Source organism: Neofelis nebulosa, chromosome 4 (genome assembly GCF_028018385.1).
Source record: "Neofelis nebulosa isolate mNeoNeb1 chromosome 4, mNeoNeb1.pri, whole genome shotgun sequence".
In the NCBI taxonomy this organism is placed as follows: domain Eukaryota; kingdom Metazoa; phylum Chordata; class Mammalia; order Carnivora; family Felidae; genus Neofelis; species Neofelis nebulosa.
Window position 1 is genome coordinate 164,795,038 of NC_080785.1, and position 22,185 is coordinate 164,817,222.

At 43.2% G+C, this 22,185-nt stretch overlaps 2 long non-coding RNA genes across 3 annotated transcripts; one reads left to right on the top strand and one right to left on the bottom strand.

Moving 5' to 3' along the window:
• The first annotated feature begins 3,931 nt into the window (after window positions 1–3,931).
• On the top strand, window positions 3,932–16,711 carry LOC131510730 (uncharacterized). The gene is made up of 4 exons (XR_009261166.1): window positions 3,932–4,466; window positions 12,662–12,789; window positions 14,867–14,982; window positions 16,637–16,711. It is a non-coding gene; the product is annotated as an uncharacterized LOC131510730 (long non-coding RNA).
• LOC131510729 (uncharacterized) lies at window positions 8,694–22,066 on the bottom strand. Of its 2 annotated transcripts, XR_009261164.1 has the most exons (5): window positions 21,777–22,066; window positions 18,040–18,116; window positions 14,831–15,005; window positions 11,679–11,766; window positions 8,694–9,915 (listed from the first exon to the last, which is right to left on the bottom strand). It is a non-coding gene; the product is annotated as an uncharacterized LOC131510729 (long non-coding RNA). The 2 variants fall into 2 exon arrangements; XR_009261165.1 differs by lacking the exons at window positions 8,694–9,915; window positions 11,679–11,766; window positions 14,831–15,005 and adding an exon at window positions 16,708–16,793.
• Between the last annotated feature and the right edge of the window lie 119 nt (window positions 22,067–22,185).

Below are 22,185 nucleotides of genomic sequence, written 5' to 3' on the forward strand. Positions count from 1 at the left end.
GATTTTATTTTATTTATTTATTTAAAATTTTTTTTAACATTTATTTTATTTTTGAGACAGAGAGAGACAGAGCATGAACAGGGGAGGGTAAGAGAGAGGGAGACACAGAATCTGAAACAGGCTCCAGGCTCTGGGCTGTCAGCACAGAGCCCGACGCGGGGCTTGAACTCACGGACCGCGAGATCATGACCTGAGCCGAAGTTGGCCGCTTAACCGACTGAGCCACCCAGGCGCCCCGAAAAGATTTTATTTTTAAGTAATCTCTACACCCAACATGGGATCAAACTCACAACCCTGAGATCAAGAGCCATATGCTTACCAACTGGGCCAGCCAGGCACCCCTTTATTTTTCATTTTAAAATTATAGCCATCCTAGAGGGTATGAGTGTATGTTATTGTAATTTTAATTTGCATTCCCTTAATGACTAATGATGTTGAACATTTTTTCATGTGCTTGTTGGCCACACACACACACACACACACACACACACACACCTCTTCTTTGAAGAAATGTCTGTTCAAGTCTCTTGCCCACTTTAAAAAAAAGTTTATTATTTATTTTGAGAAAGAGCAAGACTATGAGCGGTGGTGGGGTGGGGGCAGACAGAGAGGAGAGAGTGCAAATCCCAAGTAGGCTCCACACTGTCAGCACAGAGTCCAATGTGGGGCTCAATCCCATGAACTGTGAGATCATGACCTGAGCCAAAGTTGGACACTTAACTGACTGAGCCACCCAGGAACCTCTCAAGTCTTTTGCCCATTTTAAACATCTATATCTATCTATCTATCTATCTATCTATCTATCTATCTATCTATCTATCATCTATCTATCATCAAGTTAGCTAACATACAGTGTATACGGTGTGCTCTTGGCTTCAGGAGTAGATTCCCATGATTCATCACTTACATACAACACCCAGTGCCTATCCCAACAAGTGCCCTCTTCAAAGCTCATCACCCATTTCCCCTCCCCCCACAGATCCCCCCATCAACCCTCAGTTTGTTCTCTATATTTAAGAGTCTCTTATGGTTTGCTTTGCTCTCTGTAACTATTTTTTTTCCCTTCCCTTCCCCTATGGTCTTCTGTTAAGTTTCTCACATTCCACATATGAGTAAAAACATATGATGTCTGTCTTTCTCTGGATGACTTATTTCACTTAGCATAGTATCTTCCAGTTCCATCCATGTTGCTGCAAATGGCAAGACTTCATTCTTTTTCATTGCATTCTGTATTCTGTTGTATATATAAACCACATCTTCTTTATCCATTCATCAGTTGGACATTTGGGCTCATTACATAATTTCACTATTGTTGATAGTGCTGCCATAAACACTGGGATACATGTGCCCCTATGAATCAGCACTCCTGTATCCTTTGGATAAATTCCTAGTAGTGCTATTGCTGGGTTGTAGGATAATTCTATTTTTAATTTTTTGAGGAACCTCCACACTGTTTTCCAGAGTGGCTGTACCAGTTTGCATTCCCACCAACAGTGCAAGAGGGTTCCCCTTTCTCCACATCCTCGCCAACATGTGTTGTTGCCTGAGTTGTTAATTTTAGCCACTCCAACCAGTATGATGTGGTATCTAATTGGGGTTTTGATTTATATTTCCCTGATGATGAGTGATGTTGAGCATTTTTTCATGTATCTGTTAGCCATCTGGATGTCTTTGGAAAAGTGTCTATTCATGTCTTCTGCCCATTTCTTCACTGGATTACTTGTTTTTTGGGTGTTGAGTTTGGTAAATTCTTTATATATTTTGGATACTAACCCTTTATCTGATATGTCATTTGCAAATATCTTCTCCCATTCCATTGGTTGCCTTTTAGTTTTGTTGATTGTTTCCTTTGCTGTGCAGAAGCTTTTTATCTTGATGAGGTCCCCATAGTTCATTTTTACTTTTATTATTTCCCTTGCCTCTGGAGATGTGTTGAGTAAGAAATTGCTGAGGCTGAGGTCAGAGAGGTTGTTGCCTGTTTTCTCCTCTAGGATTTCCTAGAGGAGATGGTTTCCTGTCTCACATTTCAGTTTTTCATCCATTTCGAGTTTCTTTTGTGTATGGTGTAAGAAAGTGGTCCAGGTTCATTCTTCTGCATGTTGCTGTCCAGTTTTCCCAGCATAACTTGCTGAAAGGACTGTCCTTATTCCATTGAATATTCTTTTCTGCTTTGTCAAAGATTAGTTGGCCATACATTTGTGGGTCCAATTCTGGTTTATCTATTCTATTTTATTCCATTGGTCTATGTGTCTGTTTTTGTGCCAATACCATAGTGTCCTGATGATTACAGCTTTGTAATACAGACTAAAGCCTGGGATTGTGATGGCTCCTGCTTTGGTTTTCTTTTTCAACATTACTTTGGCTATTCAGGGTCTTTTCTGGTTCCATATAAATTTTCGGATTGTTTGTTCTAGCTCTGTGAAGAATGCTGGTGTTATTTTGATAGGGATTGCATTGAGTGTGTAGATTGCTTTGGGGAGTATTGACATTTTAACAATATTTGTTCTTCCAATCCATGAGCATGGATTTTTTCCCCCCATTTCTTTGCGTCTTCTTCAATTTCTTTCATAAGTTTTCTATAGTTTTCAGCATAGTTTTTACCTCTTTGGTTAGGTTTATTCCTAGGTATTTTATGGTTCTTGGCTTTTTCCCATTTTTAAATTGGGTTGTCTGATTTTTGTGGTTGAGTTGTAAGAATTCTTATTATACTCTGATACTAGACCCTTTTATGCTTTGCAGGCCAGTGTTTCCTGCAAATCTTCTCCTTCTGCACTTTATTCTAGACTTTAAAAGCCCAACCACCCATTGACTTCAATTTTATAGGTGGTCTTTTCACACTCTTGATAGTGTTGTTTGCACAAAAGTTCTCAATTTTGATGAAGTCCTAGTTATCTATTTTTTGTTGTTGTTGCTTGTCCTTTTGTTGTCATATCTAAGACGTAAGCAAATATTTGTATAAGGTGTGAAGGAGGGGGTCTAACTTCATCTTTTTATTACTTATTTTTATTTTTGTTTTTTAAATTTTATTTTAGAGAGGGAAAGAGAGTGCAAGCGGGGGAGGGGGCAGAGGGAGAGAAAGAGAAACAAAGAATCTTAAGCAGACTCCATGCTCAGTGCAGAGCCTGATGCGGGGCTTGATCCCATGACCCTGGGATCATGACTTGAGCTAGAATCAAGAGTTGGAAGCTCAACCGACTGAGCCACTCAGTCTCCTCTCACTTCGTCCTTTTAAATGTAGGTATCCAGTTGTGTTAGTGTGTCTCTTTTTTTTTTTACAGCTTTATTGAGATGAAATTGACATACAGCAGTGTGTAAGTATAAGGCATACAGTATGTTGATTTGATACTCATATATACTGCAAAATGATGACCAAAATAAGGTTAGTGAACAGCTCCATCAACTCATATAATTATTTTTTATGGTATGTCGTGACGATATTAGAGAGTCACTCTCTCAGCAACTTCAAAGTATATAATACAGTATTGTCAACTGTAGTCTCCATGCTCTACGTTAGATTCCCAGAAGTTATTCATCCTTCCCAAAGTTTGTACCCTTTGGCCCAAAGGGTACAATGAGGAGTCATTTCCCCACTCTCAACCCCTGGGAACCACCATTCCATCCTGTTTCTATGAAATTGACTTAAAAAAAGGTTTCACATATAAGTAATACCATTCAGTATTTATCCTTCTCTGTCTGCCTTATTTCCCTTAGCAAAATGCCCTCCAGGTTCATCCATGCTGTCACAAATGGCAGGATTACATTTTTTATGGCTAAGTAATGTTCCATTATATGTACATATATTCACACCACCTCTTCTATATCCATTCATCCATAGGAGGACTTTTAGGTTATCTCCATAACTTGGCTATTGTGAATAAGACTTCAATGAACAGAATAACTTTTCAAGATATTTATTTCAATTCTGTTAAGGCCTAGTTAATGATTTTGGGGCAGATAGAATTTAACTTCTCATTGACAACATGTCCAGACACTGGACAAAGTTTGACTTTATTGAGCACCAGAGACCACACTCCTACCTCCTTGAAATTCTGCTTCTCCAAGGGATGGACTTCACCTTGGATTCTGTTCCCAAACAAGTATGTAGGGACAAAAGGAGCATGGCCATCCCCCAGAGTGGCCAGTGTTTCCTGCAAATCTTCTCCTTCTGCACTTTATTCTAGACTTTAAAAGCCCAACCACCCATTGACTTCATTCAGCTTATTTTGTTCCAGAGTCTATTTGCTGGGGCTGCAAAGATGAGCCAGTCACAGTCACTACCCTCACCAATACCACTGTCAAGCAAGACCACTAAAGTGTTTCCTCTTTCCTTTATCCTTTTTAGATGAAGCAGGTCCATGAAGATGGGCTGTATGTTTTGATCAAAGAAGATGCAACCCCTTGAGTTACTCCAGGCACAAGACTGTGTCTTTTAGGCTGGATTTCCCCCACCCCAAAATGCTGTGGAGGTAAATGGTCATTTCCTTTCTATCTGTCTCTCTCTTCCCATTTCCCCAAAGATACAGGGACCCATCCTTTTTTCCTGTACTTCAACACTAGCCTCCAAAACACATCTAGAAAATTAGCACCTAGGCTGAAACACTATAGAGCCTAAATCCCACTTGCTTAGGCTCTCACACCAATAGTGTGATTCAGTGGTAACTCCTGAGGTCACCCTTTTCCCTGAGACCCATTCTCAGCCCATCCTTTGTTTATTAGAGGGTGCCAATGGGATTTCCTGGGGGACCCTCTCAGGCTGGGGAGAAACATTTTGAAATGTTTTCTGTCTTAAGTATCAGGAACAAGAGATTTTAGTAGAATTAAACTTCGGTGTGTATGTGTGAGAATGTTTACTCTCTGGGTGTTTTGTTTTTCACTTACATATAAAATAATGACATTATTGGATAAGAAATACATAACTGCTTCACATGAAAGTTTTTTATAGCGTGAAGACTTGGGAAGAAAATGTCATATGTATGAGCACGGAATAAAGAGCTAACTAAATGGCTTATATTCAAATTTTAGCTCCACCCCTTAGTAGGTATGGGACTTCGGGTCAGTTACATACCTTGTTTTTGCCTTGATTCTCCCTCTGTCAATTAATTGGTGATTTAAAATTTTTAAAAAAAGTTTATTTATTTTTGAGAGAGAGAGAGAGAGAGAGAGAGAGAGAGAGAGAGAGAGAGAGAGAGAGAGAGAGATTGTGAGCATTGGAGGGGCAGAGAGAGAGGGAGACACAGAATCTAAAGCAGGCTCCAGGCTCCGAGTGGTCAGCACAGAGCCCAATGCAGGACTCGAACTCACGCACCGCAAGATCACGATCTGAGCCCAAGTCAGAGGCTTAACCAACTGAGTCACCCAGGTGCCCCTGGTAATTTGTTTTAATGTTTATTTATTTTTGAGAGAGAGAGGAGAGAGAGAAAGAGAGAGAGAGGGAGAGAGAGAATGAAAACTCATGGGCATGGGGGGAGGGGCAGAAGGGAACAGAGGGTCCAAGGTGGGCTCCATGCTGACAGCAGAGAACCTGATATGGGGCTCCAATCTGTGAACCCACGAACCTAGAGATCATGACTTGAGCCAAAGTCCAATGCTTAACCAACTGAGCCACCCAGGCACCCCTGTCAAATGTTGATCTTAAGAGTAGATGGAATGTAAGGTTATTTAGGGTATTAAAGGAATTGACGTTTGAAAATGCTTGGGACACATGACATATCACAAGGTCTGTACCCATGTATCACAAATAAATTAAATACATATATTCTTCCTACACTTTTTAAGCTCCTGAAACATGTGACTGGCACTCTGCATGAGCACATGTGTAGAGAGACTCCATAACAGTGATGAGTAAACAGATGGGACTATGTTGTTGCATGTATTGCAAATACTCTAATCTGCGCCTAACCATGCATCCCAGACCAACTTATTTAGATTGGCAGGAGCCTTTTCAGTGTTTTGAGGCCAAAGCTTAGGATTTCTAAGTTCTTCAGGCGGGGAGGGAGGGGACTTATGGGGTGGGAGTGGAGATGGTTGTCAGGCTTGGCTCAGCCTTTTCTGGAGCAAGGGGAGGAGCTCTGGGCTGAAGACAGAACCTACATGAGTCCAAGTGTTAGAAGACAAGGCAAGGAGATACTGTTGCTCAGATGCAACAGTCAAAGAAGAGGAGACATTGGGTGTTCATTTCACTAACTGGGTCTCCTATTTGGAAGACCCTGGGCTCTCATTCTTGGAATGACTGGCTTGACTTTGGAAACTCAACCTTTATCTTTGGAAAGTATATGTTGCACAATATTTTAAAATACTATCCTATTATTCTACAAGAAGTAGAATCCTGTGTTCTACTTCTTTTATTTCCCCTTGTGCTCTTTCTTATGAGATTGTCAGGTTTTTGAGGAAGGTTACAAATGGTGCCAGTACCACTCACATACCTAGATGTTCATAGCAAACACACTCCCAAGTCAAGGACTCCCCTTGTCCTACTTTGCAAATGTATCTTCGTCACAGCCTGGAAGACCAGGTTTAGACTTAGAATTCTAGATTCTATAGGGGCGCCAGGGTGGCTCAGTGGGTTAAGCATCTGACTTCAGCTCAGGTCATGATCTCACAGTTCGTGAGCTCAAGCCCCGCGTCAGGCTCTGTGCTGACAGCTCAGTGCCTGGAGCCTGCTTCGGATTCTGTGTCTCCCTCTCTCTGTACTCCTCCCCCACTCATACTCTGCCTCTCGGTCTCTCTCTCAAAAATAAACAAACAAAAAGAATTCTAGATTCCCCAGCAAGTATACCAGAATGTATTGGCACAGGGAGACTTGACCCACACCAGCCCCTTTCTTTCTACCTCTGTCTCCATCCTGCATCATGAGAGACCTTGAACACATGGAGGCAGATGTCACAGGCTGCATGTTCAAGTTCTGTGCAAACCCTTGTTAGGAGCCAACACTGGACGCTCCTTGGACCCAAGCATGCAAACACCACTAACATTGAAGGTGGGCACTCACAGAGGTTGAGCTTTGGAGATGTTCCTGTGGTCTCAGGAAAGGGGAAGAGTTTGGGGACAGAATGAGGTCTTGGGGGGATTCTTCATGTGTTGTCACATGGGGCAGAACCAGCGGATTTGTTAGCAAGGTCTGATGTGATTGGTTGGAGCTACAAGGCCGTCTTAGATTAGCAGCCTCTTGACATTTGAGAAATTCTGATGGACATTTGGGGTTGATCCCAGGCCAATTTAGAGTGTGCCTGTGTAATTGTGTTACAAATTGTGTATGTGAGAGAGCGAGCGAGAGCAAATGCTGGTACTTTGAGTTTGTGTGTGCATGCACACATGTACTGGCAGGAGGGCGGGTGGATGGCACTCTCTAGGGGCTGGTAGAACTTCCTTTCCTTTGGGAAATCAACCCTACCCACTCTTGTGGGCTCAGCTATCCTTGGCTTTGTCTAGCCAAGCCCAACAGAAATATGACAACTGCTACGCTACGTGTCATTTCCAATTTTTAAGCAAACACATTGACAAAAATAAACACAAGGTGATCAAGCACGCTTTTGAAACATGTTATTTAGCTCAAGAAACCCAGTGTTATCACTTGAATTATAATCCACACCAAAGTGATGAGTAAAATATGTTATAACTTGTCTTCGTTCAGAGCTTTGAAATCCAGTGTGTGGTCAGATACAGTGTATCTGATTCCAAACTTAAATTTGATCAGATACATTTGATCTGTATGTAGATATGAAAAGATTTACTGTTATAAGACTCAGAGTTGGGGCGCCTGGGTGGCGCAGTCGGTTAAGCGTCCGACTTCAGCCAGGTCACGATCTCGCGGTCCGTGAGTTCGAGCCCCGCGTCAGGCTCTGGGCTGATGGCTCAGAGCCTGGAGCCTGTTTCCGATTCTGTGTCTCCCTCTCTCTCTGCCCCTTCCCCGTTCATGCTCTGTCTCTCTCTGTCCCAAAAATAAATAAAAAACGTTGAAAAAAAATTAAAAAAAAAATAAGACTCAGAGCTAAATTTCCCACACTTAATGTATAATCTTTCAAATAGCTAAATCAAATATTAGTATTTGCAATAACTCTAACTGTACTTAAACTTGGAATCAAATTTAAAAGTCCTGTCCTCTTCATTGCTGAGGAACATCCCCTGTGAAGGATGGGTCACCATTTGAATATCCATCCATTTACCCTGAGGGACCCTGGAGTCACATCCTCTGTTGTGAATAAGCTGCTGTTACCCTTGGCATTCGGTGCTTTTATGAACATATGTTTTCATTTCTCTCAAGTATCTCAGAATGGGAAAGGTGGGGTGAACGGCAAGTGTATAATAAATGAAGGAAGAAACTACACACCATTTTCCTTGAGTGGTTGTTCTAGTTTGCATTCCCACAAGGAACGGGCTGGGGTTCCAGCTGCTGTATACCGCCCCCAGAGTGTCCTCCTTAGGGTCATAAGGGCTGGATTGTAGTATCTCACAGTGGATTTCACTTGCATTGGCCTCAGGTGGAGTGACGTTGGACAGCTTTTCAACTGCTTTTCTTGGTGCAATGTCTGTTGAATTCTTTCCTGTATTTTCCCTCTGGGTCTCCCTCCCTCCCTCCCTCCCCCCCCCCCCCCCCCCCAGCTATTAGGAAATGTTCTCTATTCTGTATATTAGTAGTACTTTGTGATGAATGAGATTTGTAATATTTTCTCCCCAAACTGTAGGTTGTCTTTTTTTTTTTTTTAAATCTCACAACAGCATCTGTTGCAGAGCAAAGGTTTGGGGGAGAGTCCCCAGTATCTGCGTCTGTGGTGTCCCCAAGTGCAGGTGATGTGGGGTCCTGTACACCCTGTAAAAGAGGCAGGCGGCTGCTGTTCCTGAAGGGCGTGTGCCAATTCTTGACCGAGGGGTGGATGCTCGGGGGCAATCCCTTTGGAAGAGTCATCTGCAGGCCTGGGAGGGTGGTCTGCGATGGGTCACACCGCAGGTTCTGGGCCCCCGACTCGCCGAGGGAGGCAGAGGTCTGCGCGCAAAGCGGGGCCAGAGCCCCAGGCCCCGGAACGCGCATCCTTGGACTGGGCAGCTGGCGGCAGCCCCGGGGGGTGCGGGGCTGGAGAGAGGCTGGAGGACCAGGGTGCTCAGGGCAGAGGGGGAGATCACCGGGAAGTGGTTGGCTGAGGGTCCCGACCGGGGGAGGGGCTGGTGGCCTCAGGGAGCCTCGCACTCCTCTTCTGCACTGCTTTCTGGGCTGAGACGGATCCCTCTCCAATATTGATTCCCCTCCCGTATTGACCTGACGGAGCCCCTAGACACCCCCACATCCCCCGTTCCCCTGGGGAGAAAAGCTGAGTCCTCGGCCTCCTCCGGGGGAGGCTCAAAGGGGTGGTGTCTGGGGAAGGAGCTGCCAGCCAAGCCACCCTCCCCCAGCAGCCCTGGGAGCGAGCACCTGCGCTCTGCAGTAACTCCCACAGCCACCTGGAGCCACGGCTGCTGGAAATCCCTGGGGCCTGGATGTGGGGCGCCAGTGTCCAGGGGGCCTTGCCTGCGTGGTCCTGGAGCAGCCGTCAATCCTCACCTGGGACCCGCGGTCCTAGGGCTGTTCCCGAGGGGCTGTGGCTCAGCGTCGCACTTCTGAGATCGTTCTTACTCTTCAATCCCAGTAATTCGTACGTTCTTATGGCTGGAGTTGGGTGGGTGCAGACGCCTCGGAGAATGTCCGTCCCCGCGGACGCACGTTGGATTAGTTTCTAGCCGGGCGCTGCTCAGCCTCCAGCCGCTGGGACCCAACCAGAGCTTGTGGGTTGCGGACGCAGTGCTGGGGATGTGTGTGTACCTGAAACACACAGGTGTGCGTACGGCTTCACTGGGTGCTGCTGGTTTTCCAAAGCGGTTCTGCTAATTTAGATTCTCACTCTCCCTGCAGGAATGATCTGACTGTCCCCGATAAGCCCGGGCAGCCTGTAGGATTACGGTTTTTCATTTCAGCGAATGTGGGTCTCATTGACTTTTATTAGCATTTCCTTGAAACTAAACAGTTTTTTTTTTTAAAACATGTTAACTCTGTATTTGTTTATCCTTTTTTGATGGGGTTCCTAGCTCTAGGATTTTTGAGCCGTTTTTCTTTTTTTTCTTTTTTTTCTTTTTCTTTTTTTTATTTTTATTTTTTTAATATATGAAATTTACTGTCAAATTGGTTTCCATACAACACCCAGTTGAGCCGTTTTTCTAGTGGGTGTTCAGTTTTATTTTTTATTGGACAGAATTATTTACATAATTCGGCTTGATGTACTTTACCAGATGTACATAATGCCAGTTTCTTCTCTCGCCCAGGTTGTCCACTACCCGTCCCCCGCCCCCCGTCTTACTGGTGAATTTTGATGAACTTATTTAAGCTTATGATTCAAGTTGTATTTTTCCGCTTCAAAATGAAAACATTTCTCCTCATTGTGAAACTGCTCTGCTCTCTTTTTGAAGTTATGTATTATGTTTATGGTAGAACGAAAATGAAGGATTTAAATAATTAAGAAGGAATTGATTCCTTCTAGCAAAACGCAAGATTACTAAACCAGAAGACGGTTCAAGAGCAAATATCCCAACAAAACTACAGGGTGAATGATATTAGTAAGCTCAGGACAGAGTTAAAAGAAAAACGAGATCAGGAGAGCAGAGATCATGGGGAAGGATGAGGTCAGAAGGGAGGACCCACAGTCTGTTCCACGTTGATGAAAGGTATCACCCCACGGATGTAATTAAGTCAACATCATGTAAGCAAAGTCAATACACAGGAGATGCCATTGTCTAAAAACAGATTTTAGAGAAGGCAGAGGCCAAATAAACAAGAAAAAGGCTAACTGGTACTATTGAAACAAAACCTAAATAAGATCGATATCAACAGAGTACCATTTTAAAAATGCTAAAGAAGGGAGCATGGGTGGCTCAGTGGGTTAAGTGTCCAACTTCTCCTCAGCTCATGATCTCATGGTTCGTGGGTTCGAGTCCCGCATCGGGCTCTGTGCTGACAGCTCGGAGCCTGGAGCCTGCTTCAGATTCTGTGTCTCCCTCTCTCTCTTCCCCTCCCCCGCTCGTGCTCTGTCTCTCTCTCTCTTAAAAATAAATAAACATTAAAAAAATTTTTAAGATGTCTTAAGAAAGACTTTAAAAAATGAAACATTTCATTGTTAGCACACTTGAATTAGAAAAAAATACTAGAGTGAGTTCTTTAATCCAAACAAGTGGAATTCCAGATTGAAAACCAGGATTGCAGGAAGGAACAAAGAGAAGGAAAGGATAATTTATAATTACAAATAAATTAAAAAAAATTTTTAATGTTTATTTACTTTTGAGAGAGAGAGAGAGAGAGATCATGACCTGAGTCCAAGTCGAATGCTTAACCGACTGAGTCACCCAGGCACCCCCAAATGAACTTTGCTTTATGAGGCAATTCTGGAAATCTCTCTTGGAGATTAAAATATATACTGTAGTGGGATTCTCACACAGAGTCGTGATCCCGAGTCTTTTCTTTCCAGGAAGCAACTTTATTCGTGCCAGAACAACTCAGTTGGGTTCGTACCCAAAGAACTGAGCTCCAAACACCACATGGTCATGGCATAATTTTGTTCTACATTTTTTACTTCTGTGTCTCCCATATATGGTAACACACAAACATGTAGTCTGATTAAGTGGTCTCATGTTACAAGGTCATGAGGGATGTTGTTACTTACACATATATCCAGGTTGCCTTGACGTGTTTGTTTGCTTGTTTTTCTTTCCTTAGGGAGGGGACCCTACCACCATGCAGGATTAAGGTGCCTGAGAACAGCAAAACAAAGTCAGAAAGCTTAAAAATGTAATGGGAAGTGTTGGAAGGTATTAGCATTTGGGGAAGGTGGTAAAAGTAATTATATTAGACTATATTAAATAAAGGAATCATAATTAATCATTAAGCACATAAAGATTTATATATGGTTGCAACTGGTAAGTTTATTAAGGGAACAATATAATAATAAAAGAGTTAAATCAAACTCAGTAAAATGAAGAGAGTGAAGGAACATTAACTATTTAGGTCAAAGGGTAGGGAAAGTGTAAGGTGGTTGAAATACTCTCAAATTTACTGGCAATAAGATGAATTATAAATGCACAAATTATTAATTTATTTTTAATGTCTTTGTGATATATTCCATAGAATTGTTAATAAATATTTTGGACATACCTTTACCGAGAAACATTTAAACAGTTTCTAATTTTTTCCTAATAAAACATAAGTTGTATGAAAATTTTTATACATAGAAACTTCCATTTCTGTTTTTATGGACTGTATCCATAGTGGGAGGAAACAGGAAACATTAAAATGTGGACAGAAACCACAAGATACAAATGTACCTCACACACAAATGTATTTAATGATTTCATCTACAACAGCTGACAATGTCAATAGCCCCACATCTGTGTGTATGTGTGTGTGTATGTTTAAGGTTTATTTATTATGTAAGTAATCTCTGCACCCAATGTGGGGCTCAAACTCACAACCCCAAGATCAAGAGTCGAATGCCCCTCCAAGTGGGCCAGCTGGGAAACCCAATATTTGTATCTTTGTATAAAAAGATTTTGCAACTGCTCAACTCCAGTTGATAGGAGACAGGATGTTGCTTCTCCATTATCCACTCATTGGATTATCTACTCCCTTCCTCCATAAAACGGGCCTCAGGCTCAGAGGCAGAAGTCACACATTTTCCAGCAAGCCATGGGTTCTCACATCAGGAGTGGAGGCATCAGGACAACTTGGCAGCCATGGAGGAAACTGTACCCATCTGTTCTCCAGACCAGCCCGTTCTGGTGAGTGTGGAGTCCATATTGTTGACATGAGTGCCCATTGGTATACCAATCCTTTTTTTTTTTTTTAATGTTTATTTATTTTTGAGAAAGAGAGACAGATTGTGAGTGGGGGGTGGGGCAGAGAAAGAGGGAGACACAAAATCCAAAGCAGGCTCCAGGCTCTGAGCTGTCAGCACAGAGCCCTATGCAGTGTTTGAAGTCACAAACTGCCAGATCATGACCTGAGCTGGAGTCCTACGCTCAACCAACTGAGCCACCCAGGAGCCCTGGTGCACTTCTCCTTCCGTGAAACCTCTTTAAGTGAGCTGACAGGAGATTTTAAAGGAAGAAGATATCTTAATTGAAATCTGTTTCTTAGGTGTTCATTTTTTAAAAGTTTATTTATTTTAAAGTTGGGGAGTGGGGGCAGAGAGAGAAAGAGAGAGAATCCCAAGCAGGCTCTGTGCAGTGAGCATAGAGCCAGCTTGGGGCTTGATTTGGGGCTCGATCCCACAAACCATGAGATCATGACCTGAGTTGAAACCAAGAGTCAGAGGCTTAACCAACTGAGCCACCTAGGCATCCCTCAGATGTTAATGGTTTTTTTTTTTTTTTTTTTTTTTTTAAATTTTTTTTCAACGTTTTTTATTTATTTTTGGGACAGAGAGAGACAGAGCATGAACGGGGGAGGGGCAGAGAGAGAGGGAGACACAGAATCGGAAACAGGCTCCAGGCTCCGAGCCATCAGCCCAGAGCCTGACGCGGGGCTCGAACTCACGGACCGCCAGATCGTGACCTGGCTGAAGTCGGACGCTTAACCGACTGCGCCACCCAGGCGCCCCAGATGTTAATGTTTTTTAAGTAATGTTCAAGGTGTTGCATTATTACTGTTTAGTATATGAAGTTTTCTTGGGAAAATAGGCTTAGATGTGTTTGTTTGGTGGTTTTGTTTTAACCAACAATATCACCAGGAAGTGGAAGTAGCCTTTTGTCCTCCACTGTTTACATTGTTCCCCTCTCTGGAAAATTCTTTACCCACATGTGCTTGGTCTTTTTTTTTTTTTCTTTTTAATTCAATTCTTTGCTCAAATATGTCCTCAGTTAGTCCCACCTTAATCTCTTCATCAATAATTGTAGTTAATTTCTGGGGTGCCTGGGTGGCTCAGTGGGTTAAGAGTCCGACTTTGGCTCAGGTCATGATCTCAAGGTTCGTGGGTTGCGTCAGGCTCTGTGCTGATAGCTCAGAGCCCGGGACCTGCTTGGGCTTCTGTGTCTCCCTCTCTGTCTGTCCCTCCCCCACTCACATTCTGTGTGTGTCTCTCTCTCAAAAGTAAATAAACATTAAAAAATTAAAAAAATAATTGTAGTTAATTTCTTTGTCCTGTTATCCCTCCCTACTTTCCTCCTCCACCCCTCTCTTTCTCTATGTCTGTATCAGCCTGTTTACCACAGTAGTTAATTATACCTGACATGATATTAGATACTCATTATTCTGTGTATTAACTCTTTCCTCTTACTGAGATTAAAATAAATGGGGGTGGGGTGGGGTGGGCAGTGATTTTTGTTAAGTTAAATTCTGGTTTTAGTGCACAACTTGGCATATATTAGGTGCTCTATAAATGGGAAGATCAAACAATTTTTCCTCTAAACTGGGACCTCTTGAGTATTGAAAGGGGTGGTATAATAATAATTATGGCAGGACAAAAGGAATGAAATGAGATTTGTGGCTTCCCTTTAAAAATAAATGATAGGTTTAAAAGGAAAGGCATATTGATTAGGTTTGCAGTTTAAACAGATTATTGTGATTAGAGTCTTATATAGCACTCCTCCCATGTCCCCAGGGGACACGTTCCAAGACCCTCAGTGGATACCTGAAACCATAGAGAGTATTGAATCCTATATATGTTTTTTTCCTATGCATACTTATGATAAAGTTTAATTTATAAAGTAGACACAGTAAGAGATTAACAACAATAATAAAATAGAATAATTATAAAAATATACTGTAATAAAGTTATGTGAATGTAGTCTCTCTCAGAGTACATAACTGTACGATACTCACCTTATTGTGATGATATGAGATTGATCAAATGCCTAGGTGATGAGGTGGAGTGAGGTGAGTGCTGGTATGCACTGTGATGTAGCCTGAGACCACAACTGATGCATCAGAAGGAAGACCGTTCCTTCTGGACCTCGGACCACAGTTGACCTCAGGTAACTGAAACCTGAAACGGTGGCTAAGGGGAATTGCTATAATAAATTCCAGAGAGAAAGGATTAAAAAATCTCGGACAGTGATGATTTAGTGCAGTATGCCACAAGAGAGATACGTCATTGCAATTGTGGTGGAGTGAATTTATTTAAAAAGTGTAGAAAGTATTTTTTTGAGTTTGAATAATTTCTTTCTGTAAATAAATCCAAGTGCCTTCAATGGTGAAACAGTAAGTGGTTATGGATGTAACCACTGCACATGTGTAATTAAACATTAAAGTACACATCTCTTTGCTGAGTATCCAGTTTGTAGAAAAGCCATATGAAAGAAATAGTAATACATATACAAGTAAACGCTGAAAAAAATCAACACAGAAAATGTAATTTTGGTTGCTGGATCAGGAAAGGTCAACGGGGATGTGGGATTTTATAGGAAACTGAAAGTGCTCAAGAATTATTCGGAAGTTGAGTCTTTAGGTAAATTCAGGAGGGCGGATGTATGGTTTATTGTTAAAAGTGTGTGGTGTGGCCAGAATGACACTCACGTTTACACAGGACATTAGTACTAGCAAGTGGGTTTGGGGGCACTGAGATAGCAGTGAATTTTTGGGGGGAATTGGTTGGTTCAACTTCGGAGCTGGTCCCTGTTCGTGGAGTCATCAGTGTCATTACTGATGAGGTGAGTGGGAGAGTGGATATTGGGTATCAGGGTCAGAGTCAGATCTGCACTGACTCTATGGGCATTTCTAGTTCCATTAATTGTATTTGGAAGCCAGGGAAACGGATGAATGGCCTAGACAGGGGTGCGGATGTGTAACAAATGTGAGAGCAGGATTGACCTCTAAGAAGCATCGATTGTTGTGTTAAGTCAGAAAGAGGAGCTGACATTAACAGGGAGGAGCACGGAGAATGTTCTTCCCAGAACCTTGAAAAATGGTTTTATAATGGAGGTCTTTGTGCAAACAAACAAAAACGTGTGATGGGAATATGTTGTTTCTGGTTATCTATTCATGAACAGGAGGATAGTTGGGTGACGATGGGGTTTGAGTGTGCAAGTGAGAGTGAGTGAGTATCTAAGGGTTGGGAGGGGCAAGACCTCACTGAGGATGAGGCACTAGAGGTAGGAGAACCAGGTTGTTATGTGTCCTAGACCCCAGTTAAGAGATACTGCAAGCCGGAAGCCTTGGGATACTAAGAAACCTGTGATCCCTGTGTCCAAATGACGGTGGGTTGAGGGGAGCCAGCATGCGTGTGGTTGACATTGACAAGTGTGGTAAGATGGGCACATCCTACAGGGAAGGTGGTGGAGAAGAAAGGGTCTGGAGTTGGCACTGGGTAATGACCTCAAGCTTTCTGTCCTTGACTCACATCTCTTTGATATTATCCCAGGAACTGTTCTCGCACCAGCATCACCATCACCTGGGAACCCTTAGACATGCAGATTCTTGGCCCCACCCCAGACCTACTTGGCTTGAGGTCCAGAAATCTTGAGTGTTAACCACCCTCCAGATGATGGCGATACAACGGTGCCATTAGAGACACCTTTCTCTGTGGATAAAGGAGGGTGGAAGATACAGATGAGTGGAGACCATTCTTTGTGGTTGGTGGCCTTCATCCCCCATCTTATTCAAATTTCCTGTTTCATTTTGTTTTCAAAGGGGAAGCTCAAAATAAACATGATGGCCCGGACTTCAGAGAAGAAAAGACAAGTCCATTTAGCTGAGTCCAAGCAGAGGTGTCGTGAAAGGGCTGCACTTCCTGTAAGGCGGACCAGCTGCATTTTTGAGAGGCCGGTCACAAGGATAACTTCTCATCCTGGCAATGAGACCAGGTACAATCAATGGGACAGAACCTTGGAGAAGCCCCAGCAAATCTGTGCATACAGAAGACTGCAGGGCCTCCAGGCCTGCAGCAGCGATGGGGAGATGTTAAGTACTTTGGACTTTACAAATACCTTACAGGTAGTTGCGCTGGGTGGTGTGGGTGGTGCTGGTTCTCTACCTGGCAGACCTGAGTTCTGCACAGTGCCATCTTCGGTCCCCGGGGTGGGTTTCTGTCCCCCACCACCCGTCTACAGACAACCGGTAACACTCGGAGATATCTGGAGACAGACTCAGAAAGTGAGAAAAGCAAGAGACAGGCTGGCTGAGGCCTTGGGGGCAGACAGGCTTGCCAGGGAGGCAGAGAGAGCCAGAAGCCAAGAGGGACGTTCTGACAACTAGAGGAAAAGTAGGAGAAGATTGTGTGAAAGGGTCAAGTGGGGTGGCCCTGGGGAGGGTACTCGCCAGTGAGGCACGTTCCGCTTTCTGTTGCATTGTCAACCCTGTTTCTCGCTCCCTGCCACCATGCTTTGTTATAGTAAGATGGCTCTTTATTAAACTCTTTTGGGACACAAAGACATGAAATAGTGGGTGGTTTGGTGGGTAAGAGATTGGATTTCATGTGATAAGAGAGAAGACAAAGCTTTGCCAGCAGGCTCAGTGCCTTTGCTCTGGATGAAACTTGTCTGCCTCACAGCATAGGACATGCTGGAATGATCCAATAAACACTTCATTTTATTTATGGGCAATTCATTCGGTTAACAAATGTTGTAATTATTTGTGCCGAACAAATACTTGGTGGAATATTACAGAAGTCAGAGGGGGAGACCTTCTCACTAGGGTCAGGAAGGAAAAGAAGGATCCGGCATTTTCTGGACTTCCTTACACTTTTGATAGAGTAGTTTTGGCAGAGGCAAGGGAGGAAGGCTGATTTCAGAGGGTCAAGGACAGGAACACAAAAGGATAGAGAGTGAGAGGAGGCGGACAGGCATGTCTTGTGCCTCCTACAACAGGCTCTGGATTTAACTTAGTGAAAGTTCCCTCCCAGAGCAAGCAGCTTTGTGGTAGAGGCTCATTCCGGCACAGGACTGGGGCAGATATGACTCTTCAGGATGAGCTAATCTTCTTATCCAATGTCCTGGGGTAGGAGGACATCTCATGGCCCCACCCTAGCCCAGTAGGATCCAGGCACAGGGCCCTATATGGCACAGGAGTTGGAGCTGGAGTACACAGGGTCTTACCTGCCAGATATGGAGTTCTGGGAGTCAGAGTTGAGTGAGGTCACAGAGGAGGAGTGCCTGCCTGGGTTTGAGTCCACCTGGGAGGAGAGCACAGTAGGGGTGGGTGTGGGGGTTGGCAGGGAAAGACCTGCCCCCACTCATTAAAAAATTTTTTTTAATGTTTATTTTTTTTTGAGATAGAAACAAAGTGAGAGCGGGGGAAGGCAGAGAGAGGGAGACACAATCTGAAACAGGGTCCAGGCTCTGAGCTGTCAGCACAGAGCCCAATGCGGGGCTCAAACTCACGAACCGTGAGATATGACCTGAGCCGAAGTCAGACACTTAACCAACTGAGCCACCTAGGTACCCCTGCCCCCCCTCATTTGTATTCTGCATGTATCTGTGTCTGGACATAATCTACTCTATTCCCATTAACAGCTGATTTCTTCCCTCATTGAATCTTCCCATTTGTATATTCTGTTAAATTGTTTTATCTTGATTTTAGTTGGGGTTTCTCCTCCATGCATTTAAATCATTCCCAGCCGGTTCCCAGATGTAGGCTATGATTCCAGGGAGTTATACTGAAAAATGAAGGTGTTCCTTTCCAACCGGGACCTGGCAGAATGGCTCCCACAAAGAAGGGTAGCGAGAAGGGCCATTCTGCCATCAAGGAGGCAGGGTCCAGAGAACACAGCAACATTCACAAGTGTGTTCGTGGAGTGGGTTTCCAGAAGTGTGCCCTCTGGCATTCAAAGAGATCTGGACATTTGCCACGAAGGAGATGGAAACTCCAGATGTGAGCTGAACAAAGCTGCCTGGGCCAAAGGAAGAAGGAATGTTCCATCCTGTATCTGTGTGTGGCAGTCCGGAATACATAATGAGGATGAAGATTCACCAGACCAGCTCTATATGTTGGTTACCTGTGTGCCTGTCACCACTCACAAAAATCTCCAGACAGTTAATATGGATGATAGTTAGTCAGTGATTGTCAAATAAAGGTGTAAAACTGCCAAAAAAAAGTGTTCAGATTGATAACTGGGGACCTGGAAAGTTTACATGATGGCATCTGGCATGGTCACTGATCTCCAGGACATCCGTATGATAAGCCAGGTGATAATTAGGATTTTAAAGACAACGTACTATCAGCTTTTGATAGTTTGAGTGGGCATAAATGGGGGAGTCCTACAGTCGATTCATGGTTTATCAACAGCAGAGAATCATTCCTTGCTTCTTCCAGCTCCTGGCGGTGCCTACAGTCTCCAGCTTCTGGCGATAGTATCACTCAAGTCTCTGCCTGAATCTCTCACAGGGTCTCTGTTCCTCTATGTCTCTGTGTCTTCTCTTCCTACAAGAACACCAGTCGTTGCATATAGGGCCCACTCTAAATCCAGCCTGGGTGCAATGTGCGATCTGCCACTTCTGGAAGCTTTTTGGCCAGGCTAGGCTTCTTTTCTCCATCCTTGGCTCTGTCCTCCCTGACCTCAGCTCCCTCTTTCTCTCCTTGTCACTTCTGGACTCTGTACGGCCACAGTTTCTCTCTGATTTTTCACTGCTTTGGTTCAACCCTCTCTGTCTCATTCTGCCACACCACAGGCATGGCTCATACCATTTTGGCTTGTTGCGTTCCATTTTTTTCTTATTTCAAAGAGGTGAAGGATCTGTAATACTGAAAAGTATAAAACACAGAAGGAAATGGAAGAAGACATACATAAACCGAAAGATATCCTGTGTTCATAGATTATGAGATAGTTATTAAAGAGCCCGTTCTGCCCAAAGCCATCTACAGATTCAATGCAATTTCTATCCAAATCCCAATGGCATTTTTCACAGATAGAAAAAACAACTTTAAATTTCATATGGAACTACAAAATATCCCAAATAGCTAAAGCAATTCTGAGCAAAGAGGAAAAAAAAAAAAAAGCTGGAGGCATCACACTTTCTGATTTCAAATTGTATTAAAAAAATATAGTGTTCAAAGCATTATGGTACTGGCATAAAAACAGATACACCAATAGAACAGAGAGTCCCCAAATCAACCCATACATATAGTCAACTAATTTTCAACAAAGTAAGAATGCACAGTGGGGAAAGGATGGTCTTGTCTTTTCTTTTTAAAAAAAAAAAATGAGAGAGAGAGCGCAGGGGAGGGGCAGAGAGAGAGAGGGAGAGAGAGAATCCCAAGCAGGCTCTGCACTGTCAGTGCAGAGCCTGATGCAGGGCTTGATCTCATGAATTGTGAGACCATGACCTGAGCTGAAATCAAAAGTCGGATGCTTAACTGACTGAGCCACCCAGCGGCCCTTGAAATAACTATCTGGAAGTGATATCTGAACTCCCATATTCACTGTAGCATTATATTCCCAGTAGCCAAGGTATGCAAACAAAATAAGTGTCCATTAACAGATGAATAAAGAAAATGTGATTATTATATAACCTATGTATATATACATATTTATGAATATTATTCACCCATGAGAAAGAAATATTTGCAACAACATGGATAAACCTGGAGGATATTATATTAAGTGAAATATAAAGAAAGGGTAATCACATGCACAACTTCAAGAGACCTTGCCAAGCTGTCCCACCCACTAGTTGTACATGATCAGATTGTTTCCAGCCTTAAAAGCACGTGCTATTGCTTTTGACACAAAAAGCAATTCTATTGACACAGAAAGACAGATACTACAAGATCTCACTTTTATACGGAATCTCAAAAAAAACAGAGTCAAACATACAGTAACACAGAATACAGTCGAGTTTACCAGAGGCTCGGTTGTGGGGGGGGGGGGGAAAGGGAAGATTTGATTAAAAGGTACAGTCTTTCAGTCATAAGATGAATAAATTCTGGAGACCTAATGTAGACCAAGGTGATTATAATTAATAATTATTTATTGTGCACTTGAAATTCGCTTAGAGAGTAGATCTCAAGTGTTACCAAGAACATGACCGCTAAGTGAGGTGATGGATATATTAATTACTGGGGTAATAATTTCACAATGTAGATGTATATCAAATTGTCATTATCAGACCCCCCTCATACCTAGTCACCAGTTGGGGAATGAATAGATACTGTGGTTTCTGCAGCCAACATGCCTCCGCACAGCCACAGGAATCTACAAATATAACTGACAGAACAGTGGGGATGGAGCTTAGAAATCTAGTGTTGAATCACGCACTGGAGAGTCTATGCTGTGCACTTGCCTGTAAATAAACATATAAATCGGTAAAATTAATCCGTGGTGCATCTTGCAACAATGGACAGCCTTGTGGGAGCAAGGATCACAGCTTGGTTCGCTGTTCACATCACAATGTTTAAAATATTAAACATCACAGGGGCACCTGGATGTCTCCGTCGGTTAGGCATCTGACTTTGGCTCAGGGCTTGATCTTGCAGTTTGTGAGTTCAAGCCCCGCATCGGGCTTTGTGCTGGTGGTGTGGAACCTGCTTGGGATTCTCCCCACCCCCACTCTGTGCCCCTTCCCCACTTGCACTCTCCTTCTCTCTCTTAAAATAAATAAATAAACTGCAACTTAAAAAAACATTAAACATCACAAATATAAATGAGTCGCTCAGAGCATTTGTTCCTGCTACCCCTTTTTCTTCTCTCAGTGCACGGAGAGATAATGTCTATCCAGAATTGTTATTCTCTTCCTTAAGCTGTCTCCTACTCTTAAGAGCCCATCACCCCATTCCACATTCTTGAATTCCTCGTGCCGCCCACCCCTGAAGTCACCCATCTCAAGGAGCTACTCACACCAGGTGATCCAGAAAGTAATTTAATTGGTTCTTTCTTCACTGATTGCCATGAATTCGCTGTTCTCCAACCTTAATGCTGTGGCTGTCACAATTAGTTGAATATTTATGTCGCCTAGGTAAATTTCAAAGTGCTGTTGCCTTCCACACCCCCTTCCCTTAATCTACAGATACAACTGATCCTGCCTGGGGTCCAGACACCAGTCCTTTCCAATTTTACCAGGTAATTCTAAGGTGCTGCAAAGTCTGAGCAACCCTGAAATGAGAGAAAAGTCCTTAATCTTGCGGTTAAAAAACACTTGGAGTTCTTACAAAATAGATTCTGCTGTCCTGGCCCCTCCCACAGCCATTGTGATACACTTGGTCTGGAATGTGTCCAGGGACCCATAGCATTACAAGCACCCCAGGTG